Raw genomic sequence first — 10,268 nt, 5'->3', positions numbered from 1 at the left:
GTCCAAAAGATCTCTATACAAACTGAAGTGGAATGGTGGAAGTCAGCATGACAGTGGTGTCTGCAGCAGCACATTCAGACTAGGACAGTGGTGGAGGAATTGCTGTACCATCAGGTTGAGGATGTGAGCCATGCGAGGCACATGTGTAAGGTTGGCCCAGCATAGGGCCGCCACCAAGTTTGCACCGTTATTGCACACGGCCTTCCCTGGCTCCAGGTTGAGTGTAGACAGCCATTGCTCAAACTGGATAGCTGTCCACTACTGTTGATCTGTATGAGGGCGATCTCCAATCATAGTAATTTAAACCCTGCCTGATTACGGTGAGCCCTGACTGTGCAGTACGGAGGTTGGGAAGGGATTCTCTCTGCAGTGTTGAAACGTGTGCTTAATTAAGGCAGAGGTTGAGGGTGCAGGTGGAGGCCATAGAGGAGGTAGAGGAGGCAGAAGCACTGCAGGAACTGTTACATACAGAGGTTTGTTTCACAAGGCCTGTGGATTCCAAGACTTGGTGTCTAGTGACACCTTGGTTTCTACTGCTGTAATTCTCCATCCCCTGGTGTGTACTAGTTTAGTTCTCCAACTCAAGCTGTTTAGTAGTTTAGTTCTCCAACCCATGTTGTCTATTAGTTTGGTTCTACATGTTCTGGTGTTAATTTGTTTTGTTCTGCAAACATAGCTGTTTAGTAGATTAGTTCTCCAACCCATGTTGTCTATTAGTTTAGTTCTCCATGTTCTGGTGTTAATTTGTTTTGTTCTGCAATCATAGCTGTTTAGTAGATTAGTTCTCCAACCCATGCTGTCTATCAGTTTAGTTTTCCATGTTCTGGTGTTAATTTGTTTAGTTCTGCAATCATAACTGTTTAGTAGTTTAGTTCTCCATGTTCTGGTGTTAATTTGTTTAGTTCTGCAATCATAGCTGTTTAATAGTTTAGTTCTCAAACCCCTGTTGTCTATTAGTTTAGATATCCATCGTATGGTGTGTAGAGGTTTAGTTCTACAACCCTAGCTGTTTAGTAGTTTAGCTCTCCAACTGTTATGACCTGGTGGTCAGGACAATAATGGACCTGGTGGTTAAGAGCACACGGAATGACCTGATAGTTACTGATAATAAAGGACGAGCTCTGGGACGTGGGAACTCTGCTGACCGCAATCCCTAATCCTATCACGCACACTAGAAATAGCTGCGGATTGCTCCTAACGCTCCCTATGCAACTCGGCACAGCCTAAGGAACTAGCTAGCCCTGAAGATAGAAAAATACAGCCTACCTTGCCTCAGAGAAATTCCCCAAAGGAAAAGGCAGCCCCCACATATAATGACTGTGAGTAAAGATGAAAATACAAACACAGAGATGAAATAGATTTAGCAAAGTGAGGCCCGACTTACTGAACAGACTGAGGATAGGAAAGGTTGCTTTGCGGTCAGCACAAAAACCTACAAAAAGACCATGCAGAGGGCGCAAAAATACCCTCCGCACCGACTCACGGTGCAGAGGCGCTCCCTCTGCGTCCCAGAGTTTCCAGCAAGCAAGACAACAAAAAAAATAGCAAGCTGGACAGAAAAATAGCAAACCAAAGAAAAACTAGCAGGAACTTAGCTTCTGCTGGGAAGACAGGTCACAAGAACGATCCAGGAGTGAACTAGACCAATACTGGAACATTGACAGGTGGCATGGAGCAAAGATATAAGTGGAGTTAAATAGAGCAGCCAGCTAACAAATTAACCTCATCACCTGTGGAAGGAAACTCAGAAACACCCACCAGAGGAAGTCCATGGACAGAACCTGCCGAAGTACCATTCATGACCACAGGAGGGAGCCCGACAACAGAATTCACAACAGTTCCCCCCCCCCTTGAGGAGGAGTCACCGAACCCTCACCAGAGCCCCCAGGCCGACCAGGATGAGCCAAATGAAAGGCACGAACCAGATCGGCAGCATGAACATCAGAGGCAAAAACCCAGGAATTATCTTCCTGACCATAACCCTTCCAGTTTACCAGGTACTGGAGTTTCCGTCTCAAAATACGAGAATCCAAAATCTTCTCCACCACATACTCCAACTCCCCCTCAACCAACACCGGGGCAGGAGGATCAACGGATGGAACCACAGGCGCCACGTATCTCCGCAATAACGACCTATGGAACACATTATGGATGGCAAAAGAAGCAGGAAGGGCCAAACGAAATGACACAGGATTGATAACCTCAGAAATCTTATACGGACCAATGAAACGAGGCTTAAACTTAGGAGAGGAAACCTTCATAGGAACATAACCAGACGACAACCAAACCAAATCCCCAACACGAAGTCGGGGACCCACACAGCGCCGGCGGTTAGCGAAACGTTGAGACTTCTCCTGGGACAATGTCAAATTGTCCACCACATGAGTCCAAATCTGCTGCAACCTATCCACCACAGTATCTACACCAGGACAGTCCGAAGACTCAACCTGCCCTGAAAAGAAACGAGGATGGAAACCAGAATTGCAGAAAAACGGCGAAACCAAAGTAGCCGAGCTGGCCCGATTATTAAGGGCGAACTCAGCCAACGGCAAAAAGGACACCCAATCATCCTGATCAGCAGAAACAAAGCATCTCAGATATGTTTCCAAAGTTTGATTAGTTCGTTCGGTTTGGCCATTTGTCTGAGGATGGAAAGCCGAGGAAAAAGACAAATTAATGCCCATTCTAGCACAAAAGGATCGCCAAAACCTCGAAACAAACTGGGAACCTCTGTCAGAAACGATGTTCTCCGGGATACCATGTAAACGAACCACATGCTGGAAAAATAATGGCACCAAATCAGAGGAGGAAGGCAATTTAGACAAAGGTACCAAATGGACCATCTTAGAAAAGCGATCACAAACCACCCAAATGACCAACATCTTTTGAGAGACGGGGAGATCCGAAATAAAATCCATAGAAATATGCGTCCAGGGCCTCTTCGGGACCGGCAAGGGCAAAAGCAACCCACTGGCACGAGAACAGCAGGGCTTAGCCCGAGCACAAGTCCCACAGGACTGCACAAAAGAACAAACATCCCGTGACAAAGGCGGCCACCAAAAGGATCTAGCCACCAAATCTCTGGTACCAAAGATTCCAGGATGCCCAGCCAACACTGAACAATGAATCTCAGAGATAACTCTACTAGTCCATCTTTCAGGGGCAAACAGTTTCTCCGCAGGGTAACGGTCAGGTCTATCAGCCTGAAATTTTTGCAGCACCCGCCGCAAATCAGGGGAGATGGCAGACAAAATTACCCCCTCTTTGAGAATACCCGCCGGCTCAGGAACACCCGGAGAGTCAGGCACAAAAGTCCTTGACAGGGCATCAGCCTTCACATTTTTAGAGCCCGGAAGGTACGAAACCACAAAATCAAAACGGGAGAAAAATTACGACCATCGAGCCTGTCTCGGATTCAACCGTTTGGCAGACTCAAGATAAGTCAAATTCTTGTGATCTGTCAAGACCACCACACGATGCTTGGCTCCTTCAAGCCAATGATGCCACTCCTCGAATGCCCACTTCATGGCCAACAACTCTCGATTACCAACATCATAATTACGCTCAGCAGGCGAAAACTTTCTAGAAAAGAAAGCACATGGCTTCATCACCGAGCCATCAGAACTTCTTTGCGACAAAACAGCCCCTGCTCCAATCTCAGAAGCATCAACCTCAACCTGAAACGGGAGCGAAACATCTGGCTGGCACAACACAGGGGCAGAAGAAAAACGACGCTTCAACTCCTGAAAAGCCTCTACAGCTGCAGACGACCAATTGACCACATCAGCACCCTTCTTGGTCAAATCAGTCAACGGTTTAGCAACACTAGAAAAATTAGCGATGAAGCGCCGATAAAAATTAGCAAAGCCCAGGAACTTTTGCAGGCTCTTCACAGATGTCGGCTGAGTCCAATCGTAAATGGCCTGGACTTTAACAGGGTCCATCTCGATAGTGGAAGGGGAAAAAATGAACCCCAAAAATGAAACCTTCTGAACTCCAAAGAGACACTTTGACCCCTTCACAAACAAGGAATTCGCACGAAGGACCTGGAACACCATTCTGACCTGCTTCACATGAGACTCCCAATCATCCGAAAAGACCAAAATATCATCCAAATACACAATCAGGAATTTATCCAGGTACTCTCGGAAGATGTCATGCATAAAGGACTGAAATACTGATGGAGCATTGCAAAGCCCGAATGGCATGACCAGGTACTCAAAATGGCCCTCGGGCGTATTAAATGCTGTTTTCCATTCATCGCCTTGTTTTTTACGCACAAGATTATACGCCCCTCGAAGATCTATCTTGGTGAACCAACTAGCCCCTTTAATACGAGCAAACAAATCAGACAGCAACGGCAAAGGATACTGAAATTTGACTGTAATTTTATTAAGAAGGCGGTAATCAATACAAGGTCTCAAAGAACCATCCTTTTTGGCCACAAAAAAGAACCCTGCTCCTAACGGTGATGACGACGGGCGAATATAGCCTTTCTCCAAGGATTCCTTTATATAACTCCGCATAGCGGCGTGTTCTGGCACAGATAAATTGAACAATCGGCCTTTAGGATACTTACTACCAGGAATCAAATTAATTGCACAATCGCAATCCCTATGAGGAGGTAGGGCACTGGCTTTGGGCTCATCAAATACATCCCGATAATCCGACAAAAACTCTGAAACTTCAGAAGGAGTGGAAGACGAAATAGACAAAAATGGAACATCACCATGTACCCCCTGGCAATCCCAGCTGGACACAGACATAGATCCATTCAGACCAGCAGGCATGGGAAATCCCACCATGACATCCTTAAGGGCTTCAGAGAGACCCTTTCTGAAGATTGCTGCCAGGGCACATTCATTCCACTGAGTGAGCACAGACCACTTTCTAAACTTCTGACAATATATCTCCGCTTCATCCTGACCCTGACACAGAGCCAGCAAGATTTTCTCTGCCTGAGCCACTGAATTAGGTACGTCATAAAGCAATCCAAGCGCCAGGAAAAACGCATCAACATCACGCAATGCCGGATCTCCTGGCGCAAGGGAAAATGCCCAGTCTTGAGGGTCACCACGTAACAAAGAAATAATGATCTTTACTTGTTGAACAGGGTCACCTGAGGAGCGAGGTTTCAAGGCAAGAAACAATTTACAATTATTTTTGAAATTCAAGAACTTAGATCTATCACCAAAAAGCAAATCAGGAATTGGAATCCTAGGCTCTGACATCGGATTCTGAACCACAAAATCTTGAATGTTTTGTACCCTTGTAGTGAGATTATCCATCCAAGAGGACAGACCTTGAATGTCCATGTTTACACCTGTGTCCTGAACCACTCAGAGGTAAAGGGGAAAAGAGAGACAAAACACACTGCAAAGAAAAAAAATGGTCTCAGAACTTCTCTTATCCCTCTATTGAGATGCATTAGTACTTTGGGCCACCTGGACTGTTATGACCTGGTGGTCAGGACAATAATGGAACTGGTGGTTAAGAGCACACGGAATGACCTGATGGTTACTGATAATAAAGGACGAGCTCTGGGACGTGGGAACTCTGCTGACCGCAATCCCTAATCCTATCACGCACACTAGAAATAGCCGTGGATTGCTCTTAACGCTCCCTATGCAACTCGGCACAGCCTAAGGAACTAGCTAGCCCTGAAGATAGAAAAATACAGCCTACCTTGCCTCAGAGAAATTCCCCAAAGGAAAAGGCAGCCCCCCACATATAATGACTGTGAGTAAAGATGAAAATACAAACACAGAGATGAAATAGATTTAGCAAAGTGAGGCCCGACTTACTGAACAGACTGAGGATAGGAAAGGTTGCTTTGCGGTCAGCACAAAAACCTACAAAAAGACCACGCAGAGGGCGCAAAAAGACCCTCCGCACCGACTCACGGTGCGGAGTCGCTCCCTCTGCGTCCCAGAGTTTCCAGCAAGCAAGACAACAAAAAAAATAGCAAGCTGGACAGAAAAATAGCAAACCAAAGAAAAACTAGCAGGAACTTAGCTTCTGCTGGGAAGACAGGTCACAAGAACGATCCAGGAGTGAACTAGACCAATACTGGAACATTGACAGGTGGCATGGAGCAAAGATATAAGTGGAGTTAAATAGAGCAGCCAGCTAACGAATTAACCTCGTCACCTGTGGAAGGAAACTCAGAAACACCCACCAGAGGAAGTCCATGGACAGAACCCGCCGAAGTACCATTCATGACCACAGGAGGGAGCCCGACAACAGAATTCACAACATCCAACGCCTGATGTCTAGTAGTTTATTTCTCCATCCCCAATCACCCTGCAAACCTTGGGGATTGCAAAACTTGTGGAGCAGCCCCTTCCCTGACTTCCCCCTACAGCCACCAGAGACACCCAGTGTCCAGTCATCAAGATGTAACTTCCCTGTCCATGCTTGCTTGTCCAGGTGTCATTGTTGAATTGTACCCTGGCAGACATAGAATTTTCCAGGGAACGGGTGATGTTGTCTGTGACTTGTTTCTGTAGCGCAGGCATATCTTTCTTAGAAAAGTAATGGTGACTGGGGCAACTGGTACTGGGGGGATTGCGATGGCCATCAGCTTTCAGAAACCGTCTCTATCCATAAGGCGGAAAGTGTGGTTTAAGAGGAAATGTGTAAATGTTTTGGAGTTGCCTAGTCAAAGCCCAGACCTTAATCCAATTGAAAATCTGTGGTCAGACTTAAAGATTGCTTGTCACCAGAGAAAACCATCTTATTTGAAGGACCTGTAGCAGTTTTGCCTTGAGGAATTGCAAAAATCCCAGTGGCAAGATTTAGAAAGTGTTAGAACAGAGCGAAGCCCCTGTACGAGTCCCCCTCCTCCTCCCTGCACAAACTCCTCCATGTTCACTTACCCGTCCTAACTCCCTCGGATTCTGCTTCCTCCCAGGACATTTGCACGGGCATGTGCTCCCTGGCTCTTAAAGGGGCAGAGTGCACACTTCTGAAAACGTCCCCAGTCAAGAACTGGGAGACGTCTGATATTTAAGGCACCTTTGACTATTGGGAGGTGCCTTAGCAAATTCAGTATTCAGTCTATTTTTGCTACCAAGTTGTTAGGCCCCATTTCAATCTGACTCTGTCCGTCCTATCTGCCCAGTCTAAATGAGAGCCTGTTTGTCCTGCCTGCACCTGATCCTGCCTGACCTATCTGTACTTGTTCCTGTTTGCCCTGCTGTATCCTGCTCCCGATCCCATCCTACCTCTTCCAAACCCTGAGCATGATCCATCTTGTCCACATCTATACCGCTACCCACCCTTGTACAGTCTGGACCTGCACCTGCACTTTACCCAAGTCTCTTCTGTGTTACTGAATTCATCCTGTCTGTTCCTGATCCAGTACTTTTTCTAACTTCCAGCCACATGCCCCCCCTGTGATCCAGTTCCTCACCTACCCTGCTTCCCTACCCCTTTGGGGTCAGCTGCTGCGGCGCCTCCGGGTTCTATCCTGAAGGAGCACCTGGCATCCACCTGGCCTTAAGCCCCCCTCAGAGTATAATGCAGCCCCCCTCATGGAATGCTGCACACACCCCCACACACAGTATAATGTAGCCCCTTCTTAGAATACAAAGCAGCCCCCCTCAGAGTATAATGCAGCCCCCTTAGAGAGTATAATACAGCCCCCCCACACACACATTATAATGCAGACAAACACACAGTATAATACAGCCTCCCACACAAAGTATACTGCAGCCCTCCCACACAGTGACACAGTATAATGCAGCCCTCCTCATAAAGTATAATACAGCCACCCTCAGAGTATACTGCAGCCCCATCACAGTACACTGCCTTCCCCCTCATAGTATACAGCAGGTGACCCTCAGAGTTATACTGCAGCCCCCCCACACACAGTATAATGCAGCCCCCCTCAGAGTATAATGCAGCCCCACACACAGTATAATGCAGACACACGCAGTATAGTGCAGCCTTCCCCACACAGTATAATGCAGGCCCTCCCACACACACAGTATAATGCAGGCCCTCCCACACACACAGTATAATGCAGCCTTCCTCCTAGAGTATAATGCAGCCCCCTACACACACACTGCATAATGCAGCCCCCACAACACAGTATAATGCAGCCCCCCACATACAGTATAATGCAGTCTCTCCACACACAGCATAGTACAGCCCCCACACAGTGTGACACAGAATATTGCAGCCCCCCGCACAAACACAGTATAGTGCAGCCCCCACACAAATGGTATAATGCAGACACACACAGTGTAGTGCAGCTTACACAGTACACACATATACATTTACACACACAATGCTCACCTCTCCTCCTTGTTCCCCATGCTGCTGCAGGCTCTGCTCCAGTCTCAGCGGCTCAACTTCTGGCACAGCGTGGCGCACGATGATGATTCATCATTGTGCGCCCACTGAGTCACAAGCAGAGCGTCTGATGCTCTCTTCTCCTTCCCTGCTTTCAACTGTATCAGCATCTATGATGCCGATAAGTTGAATGCGCAATGCGGGGAAGGAGGGTGGTGCCAGGTCCATCTTATGGGCCCCATAATGGCCGCATGGTGTGCTGCTATTAGCAGCATGCCAATGGCTGGGGGCCCCTGGTGGAGCGGGGGCCCTAGGCAGCTGCCTGGTCTGCCTACCCCTAACGCCAGCCCTAGGTGTTCCCTTAGTCACACCTTTCCAGGCTCTCCCCGGACTGTGGCACAGTGGTTCCACAACCAAAGGATAACAGAAAGCTCAGAGACTTATCCAAAGGGATTTGCAGCTGTAATTGCCACAAAAGGAGACTCTACAAAGTAATGACTTTTATAGGGGTGAATAGTTATGCACACTGAAGTTTTCCGTTATTTTGTTGTGTGTGTCACAATAAAAAGAAAACCAAATCTTCACAGTTGTAGGCATGATCTTTACATAAAGTAATGCAGACCCTCAAAAAAACAGTGAAATTCCAGGTTGTGAGCTAGTACAATATGAAAATACCAAGGGGGTGAATATTTTTGCAAGTCACTGTATACTTGTTGATCGGCGCTCATTTACTCTCCCATAAGTTAAAAAAAAACTGTAAGGAGAATGTTATTTGCATTGTTTTGCCCCCATAAAGCATTCTGTTGTCAGAAGCACATCCCGTGCCCCACCACACAGTATTTAAGATTTTTATGATGACATAAATGATCACCTAACAAGTGTTTTGCCTATTACCGAGTGGTCGGCATCATGTTTACATCGGCTGATAATTCTTAGGAACACCTGTGTGTGTGTGTTGATTACTAACCTGTCTAAATGGGCCATAAGACTCCCCATCACACCTATCGCTTTCTCTAGTGATTGAACCTTTAGCTTATTCCTTTCTCAGATGTCACACAGCAGAATCCAGCTACTGGTAAGAACCTCATCAGCAGACAGAAAGGGAGGACTGAGGGGACATTACAGTCTAAAGAAGAAGAAGGCAGACTCAGCCGAAATGCGCGTTGGGGCCGTGGCACCATCAGACCAGCGGTAAATAGTATTATATCTTACTAGCTATTGAACCCGTTCTACGCCCGGGTGGCGAGCATTTATATTGGTATATGGTCTCCATCATGTGCTGCTGCCATCCTGCGCCCGTTCTGTCATGTGCTGCTGCCATCCTGCGCCCGTTCTGTCATGTGCTGCTGCCATCCTGCGCCCGTTCTGTCATGTGCTGCTGCCATCCTGCGCCCGTTCTGTCATGCGCTGCTGCCATCCTGCGCCCGTTCTGTCATGCGCTGCTGCCATCCTGCGCCCGTTCTGTCATGTGCTGCTCCCCTCCTGCGCCCGTTCTGTCATGTGCTGCTCCCATCCTGCGCCCCCGTTCTGTCATGCGCTGCTGCCATCCTGCGCCCGTTCTGTCATGTGCTGCTGCCATCCTGCGCCCGTTCTGTCATGTGCTGCTGCCATCCTGCGCCCGTTCTGTCATGTGCTGCTGCCATCCTGCGCCCGTTCTGTCATGCGCTGCTCCCATCCTGCTGCCATCCTGCGGCCGTTATGTCATGCGCTTCTGCCATCCTGCGCCCGTTCTGTCATGTGCTGCTGCCATCCTGCGCCCATTCTGTCATGTGCTGCTGCCATCCTGCGCCCGTTCTGTCATGTGCTGCTGCCACCCTGCGCCCGTTCTGTCATGTGCTGCTGCCATCCTGCGCCCGTTCTGTCATGCGCTGCTGCCATCCTGCGCCCGTTCTGTCATGTGCTTCTGCCATCCTGCGCCCGTTCTGTCATGTGCTGCTCCCATCCTGCGCCACTATTGTATTATATGCCCC

Source organism: Ranitomeya imitator, chromosome 4, assembly GCF_032444005.1.
Source record: "Ranitomeya imitator isolate aRanImi1 chromosome 4, aRanImi1.pri, whole genome shotgun sequence".
NCBI classification, from domain to species: domain Eukaryota; kingdom Metazoa; phylum Chordata; class Amphibia; order Anura; family Dendrobatidae; genus Ranitomeya; species Ranitomeya imitator.
This window is presented reverse-complemented; position numbering follows the sequence as displayed.